A 6,154-nucleotide genomic window follows, 5' to 3' on the forward strand; every position below is an offset into this window, starting at 1 on the left:
AGATCAATTAATCAAATTCCTCGATGGAGCTTTATGAATTCCATCTGCGTGCACGTCGGTCTTTTGCTAACCACACGTCGACGATTTAAAAAAAGCAACAGCGTCAACAAGGTAAATTAGTATAATTTCCTTATGCCGTAAGAGTCCTATGTAAATCGGCTTCAAATTGTTTTTGTCTCTATACGTTCATATATCATTGGCAGACGCGCACACACCTCTTTCTTTCTCTCTTGACTAGACAAAGTTTTTTAAAAAATTTATTCTATACGCGTTTTACTTGTATGTAAAGCTGCTTTTATAGGCAAGTTTAAAGCACGATGCGCGGATGTTGAATGATAATATACGCAGGTGAGATCGTTACGAAAGTATCCTTTTATAGCGGCAGGCTTCCGCCCTTTTCTCAGGCATCTTTCAAGCATCCTATAAACTCGACCGGACACTCGAGATCGTTCCACGCACCTGTGAAAGAATGTCTATCGGCGCTCGTCGGATGGACGCATATTTTCAAAGCGGCCCCGAAAAGTCTCCCGAACACCCACGCATGGGGCCGGTTCTAGGTTCTATTTTCTAGGTTCTAGGTCGATTAAAGGACCGGGCGATATAACAGTTTGTCGAAGATGGTTTCTCACGGTAAAATTGGGTACCAGGCGCAGAAACCGTCAACGAACAACCGTCCGGACGTGATTAACTATCCTGGCTATCCGTAATTATCTGTGTTGGTAGCGTAAGAAAGAGAAAAAGGTAATTTTTTGTGTGTGTGCTTTCCCCTTGTCATACATTAATTGGACGATGTGTAGGCGGCTAGGAGAACTTAAATTCGAAACTACAATAATGTAATGTGAAATTACGTTGTTATAAGAATGATATATATCTTATCAGCGCGTAACCGTGGCATGTCTTTGCATGATACTTTGCAATTATGTTGTGCATAATCTTGACTATGATTTAGACTAAAATTGCACGAATAAAATAAAACGGAGTATAGAAATTATTATATCTAAAATGTTTCACATATATGCATATGCGTATAATACTTGCAAACAAATACGATAAATTTAACTAATAATAATGTTGCGTTTAATAAAAATGTAAAATAAATTAGGACGAAGTACTGTATACGCAACTTTATATTTCAATGAATAACGTAGCCATTACTAAATAAAAAAATACGTGGTATATTAATGCGTTAATGATCAATAAATAGCATGATGAATTGGTTTGAATTGGAAGTGCGGTTGTGTTTCCGCAGTCCACTATATTTTCCTATGCGTAACTTGTTGTGCAACTTATCACGCAATAAATTAAGGGTCTGGGTATGCAAGACCCTTAAGTCTTAACTTATCGATTCGTGTACTCAAAAAATTAGCATGAGACCAATGTTATGCTTCTATTATGCGTGCATCGAAATTATTCTGTTCCCGTATCCCGTCGCGAGAGCAAAGTCGAAAAAAATCGTAGTATGCATTACGGTGTAATAGCCAGTTAGTTAATCGCGACAAGGCAGCATCGTTGGCGGGCCGATAGCGCACGTGGAGTATATTGAATGCGCATTAAATAAAGTTGTCCCGAGATGTAGAGGGGCGCGAGAGCGCGGTTTCGAAGCGAGCTCATATTTCTGCGGCAGTTTATTTGCAGAGGGTATACTATCGGCCGGCACGAATCGGCAGTACATATCTCGAAACTTTGTTGTGCCCGGAATTAAGGAAGCCAGATAAACGTTTTCCAGAACGGCCAGGAATTTTTCTATATCTTACGACGCGTACTGACCCAAACAAAACTATTAAGGCATGCGTTAGAGCTGTCTAGATCACGTAATGATAATATCTAGTTGTATCACAGTGAAAGACTTAATATTTTACTAATGGCGTTACTGCCGGCGAGCTTGTGCAATGGCGAATGCTTGCCGCGTTCCTGTCCCCGGCACGCCCAATATCGAGAGAGATACACTTAAAGATACTCGTTCTTTTAGGAAGTAATCATCGGGGTTCAATTTGTTCATGTCGTGCTAGTATAATTTGTCAACCTTGCTAATTAAATCTCATATAAAATCATAGGTATACTATTGACTAGGATAAGTAAGTCTCATACGTTCTTATTTTTACGAAAATCTGTTCAACATTTTTTGATTATTATTAAACATACAAAAATAAGATGTACATAAAAAAATATATTACATTCAATTTTAACGTACAAATTTATAAAGAGAATAAATAATAAATTTTAAACAAAGTTTAAGATTTAAAAATATTTAAAAAAGTGCTTAGTTAAAGATATAAAAAATTATCGAGTTAAAATTAACAAAACTACTCTAATTTGTAAATATAAAGTAAAAATTCTAAGATCCATGATTAAAAATATGTTGTAATAAGTAACACAAACTCATTAACAGTATCGCTTTTTTGTATAATTTAAGGGTATAACTAACAGTTTAAGTATAACTTTCGAATAGTAAAATTTTTCAGTTTCAAACATATAAACCCATATGTCTGAATTACATAATAAAAATCACAGTTTACGTTCCACTCAACAAGGTGACCTAGAACCTCGGAGCCAGATACGGCGAGTGCCATCCTGCGTATTAAGTGAACTTAAAAAAAAACGGTTATGCTATCACGTATAAACCGTCTTGTTTGCAATTTTAATCGTGCGGACTTAACGGACTTTTTCATTAACTGTCCGGGCTGCCGCTCCGCAGTGCGGCCTGCCAACTGGCCCGTTACCGTACGAGCGCACGTAACGGGAACACCCGGAGGATATCTTTTCGAGATCTAGTAGGGAGGCACCGCAATTTGGATATACGGGCTGGTTTGGTCGGCAGTATACGTCCGTAATGAGTACAATCTACATGCTTACGACATCCCGTCCTTACCGCACTTAGCTTACCGGCTTGGAGCCTCATCCCCGCCTCCGGCGTACTATTCTCCCTGTCCCGCGGGCACCGTCAAGGCCAATTCCACGAATTACCTTCGATAAACTCGTTCCGCGAGGGCGCGCATCGCGCGTTACCTTGTTCGATTCGCGCATTACGACTATCGCAACTATTGAACTCATTGAAACGTCCAACGCATGCTATGTAGTCTTTCGTATTGCTAGACTTCCGCTAACGTTAACGCAATCATCTGCCTGATTCGACAGGAGATGTGCCGATCGTTCATACGAAACGAGCGCTTTTATTCAAAGATCTATATTTCATCAAACTTCGTAAATATTGCAACTTTTATAAATAAATATTAAGATTTTTATGCAGATAAAGTTTGGAGTTTATAAAAAAAATTAAAAAAGTGCCTTAAGTTAAAAGGATTATAAAAAATATATATAAAATTTTAACAAAAACGCTGATTCCTGTGATTTGTAAAATATACAAGTGTAAAAACATTCTCTAAGATTCTTGATTGTAATAAAATAGTTTGTTAATAGTAGTACCCCGAAAGTGCTCCATTTAACTCAATGTATCCGTTTTTTGTTATATTTATTATGTCTTTATCTACATATGTTTCTTTGTATAATCCTTTTCGAATAGTACAAATTTTTCATTTTCAAAAATATAAAGCCACACGGACATGCGGAGTTCATCACATAATGTAAAAGGATGAATCAAATAATCACATCAACGGAATTGAACGACTAGAAGAAAGATCTTGTGGTGGTCTCGATAAATGCAATCGTAACTCGCGGGTTTCTTCTCGTCATGCAACACGGTGTGCTGTGCAGAGTCGATCGTGCGGCTCTTCACGGGCACGCTTCTCTTCCTTCGGGGCCATGTCCGCTCCGCAGTGCGCGACCCCTTGACCCAGCGAGGAGGACGCGCCGTGCCGTGGAACACCCGTGTGGATAATATATTCCGGGTGTATTCCGAGAGAAGAAGGGGGGCAATTTTCGCGGGGTGGTGTTGCGTTGCAATGATTGCGGTCGTTCATCGCAAGTTCGCCAAGTCCGTACCATCTTCTTCACTCACTCCCGTCCTTACCGCCACTTCTTCTTCCACCCGCTTGGTATCCTCATACCCCCCGCCTCCCTCCCACTCTCTCTCCGTCCGTCCTCATATCCGTCAGCGGCCATTCTCCACCAGAATCTCTTCGTTCCGCGCCGCGAGACGCGCGCGGCAGTGCGCGCTGCTACACTCTCGGCTCTAATTTGCGCACAGCGGGAGCGACGCAAACTAATGCACGTTGCGCACGCCGGGAGGGAGGCCGTAGGATCTTTGTCTTCGCGCACTCCCGCGCTAACGCGCATCCATCATCGTGCGGCGGGATCTTCCGACGAGAGGAGGATTGTCCGCCGAGTCGTTCCATCGGAACGAGGGCTGCCTTCTTCTTCGCGAAAGACTCTCTCGATGAAGTTCTAATACTCATCGAAATATTGCAAACTTTTCGTAATCATTCTATCTATGTAGAATCCTTACATAAATCAAACGATATTCTGGATAATTGGAAGTTTCGCGTTTAACGAATGATGACTATGCCATTTTGCGTCAAAAACTCGGAAATTTAAAGAATTGTAAAAGAACGAAATATTGTAAATAATATTTAAATTGCCCTGCTTTCTTAATCATTTAAATGCTATTAATAAATGTTTGATAAAAAAATTGTTTTATTCCTGAAAAATTTTTTTATATATTTCTCCTTAGTATCACTATATTTTAGATCACTATATTAAGACATATCTCTCTTTACGTTACAATGGAAACGTTACGTAATATTCGTGCGAATATCGATCACGGAAATCATGCCTTGACAGATGATAAACAAATGATAGACTCGGTACATTGATATTATAAACATGCAAAAGAGAACCCAAAAGTCGAATGACATCGATTATAAAAGAAAAGAAAGTAGTGTCATAACAGTTCTCATTATTATATACATATATATTTATATGCATGCAAGATATAAATAAGTGTATGAAACATGGGTATATAGCGCGAGTACTTATTCGTTCGAACGAGTGATACGTCAAGAGAAAACAAGGCCGATAATAATACCGAGAAATAACTGACAATGTATTATTGTCGGATCGATAATTGTGATGCGTGGCGATAATAATAATTATTCAGAAAACCACATAAATGATATCATTGTATCGAGATAAATCGCAGTTTGCATTAAACAACTTTATCTTACTTTGGCGAAGAAACAGAATTAACAATTTTAACGGTTTATCTTTTACATGAAAAAACTGTTAAAAATAGTAATTATGTTTAATTGGTCGCGCACAGCCGACCTTGAATAGAGACATTCGCAGAGAGAATTCCAATGTGAAAGTCTCTCTGGACGAGTCTCCGGTTTCAGAGCCAGAAACCGATGGCTCCGAAGACACTCTACTACACCAGGAATTCACGCTCTCTTCGGCGTTTGAATCTCAAGTTTTCAAGGTTCGGGTAGACAACCACCTGACTCGAAGCTCGAGGGGGTAATCAAACGCACGCGAACCGCGCAGTTTAACTTATTCGTTTTCGATTTTCTTCGAAACTTCCTTGCTCGTATAGTTGACAGAGATCGACGGTTTTGTAAGGATCAATAACGCGATTATCGCTATTATTCTGTATCGTTTTAGGTCTTTGAGAAAAGGTAATTTATTCTTTCTCTCTTTTTCTACTTAAAAAAGACATCTTAAATAACCACTAATCTTAGAAATATTTATATGTTACATAATGGCGTATTAGAAGTTGTAATGTAATGTAGAATATTATATGATGAGAATGTAGAGGATGATTCGAAATTCCGTTCAAGCTCGATTTAATGACCGTCTTCGTTATTGAGACGCCACGAATAAACCGCGAACAAGTTCGAACTCACGTCGTTTCGTAGAAGCTCAGATCTGCGATCTATAATGATATGTATATGAATCAACCATATGTTCGCAGCCTCATTTATGTCAGCCCTCGCATATGTTGGCACACGCATCGTTTTTCTTTAGGCGTAAGAGTCACGCATGCAGCGAGTCAGCGTGATCGGACTTCCAGCTCGCCGATCTCGCAGATTTAACCAAGCCCTCAAGGTAAAATACTTCGAAAATGCTCCGCTTTCTTCCAAAGAAATGCTGGCCGACAGTCCATTATACATTCTGTTATTTGACAGTCTGGTCGCCAATAAATCTCGTTTCGTTCTCGGTAATATAGCGTTCTGGATGTATGCGCGAGACGCTTTCTTATCAC

At 39.4% G+C, this 6,154-nt stretch overlaps 1 pseudogene; it reads left to right on the top strand.

Moving 5' to 3' along the window:
* The first annotated feature begins 3,560 nt into the window (after positions 1–3,560).
* On the top strand, positions 3,561–4,711 carry LOC143902415 (uncharacterized; annotated as a pseudogene).
* Positions 4,712–6,154: the final 1,443 nt, after the last annotated feature.

Source organism: Temnothorax americanus, unplaced genomic scaffold (genome assembly GCF_048541705.1).
Source record: "Temnothorax americanus isolate GAGA-0224 unplaced genomic scaffold, ASM4854170v1 Scaffold4, whole genome shotgun sequence".
NCBI classification, from domain to species: Eukaryota; Metazoa; Arthropoda; class Insecta; order Hymenoptera; family Formicidae; genus Temnothorax; species Temnothorax americanus.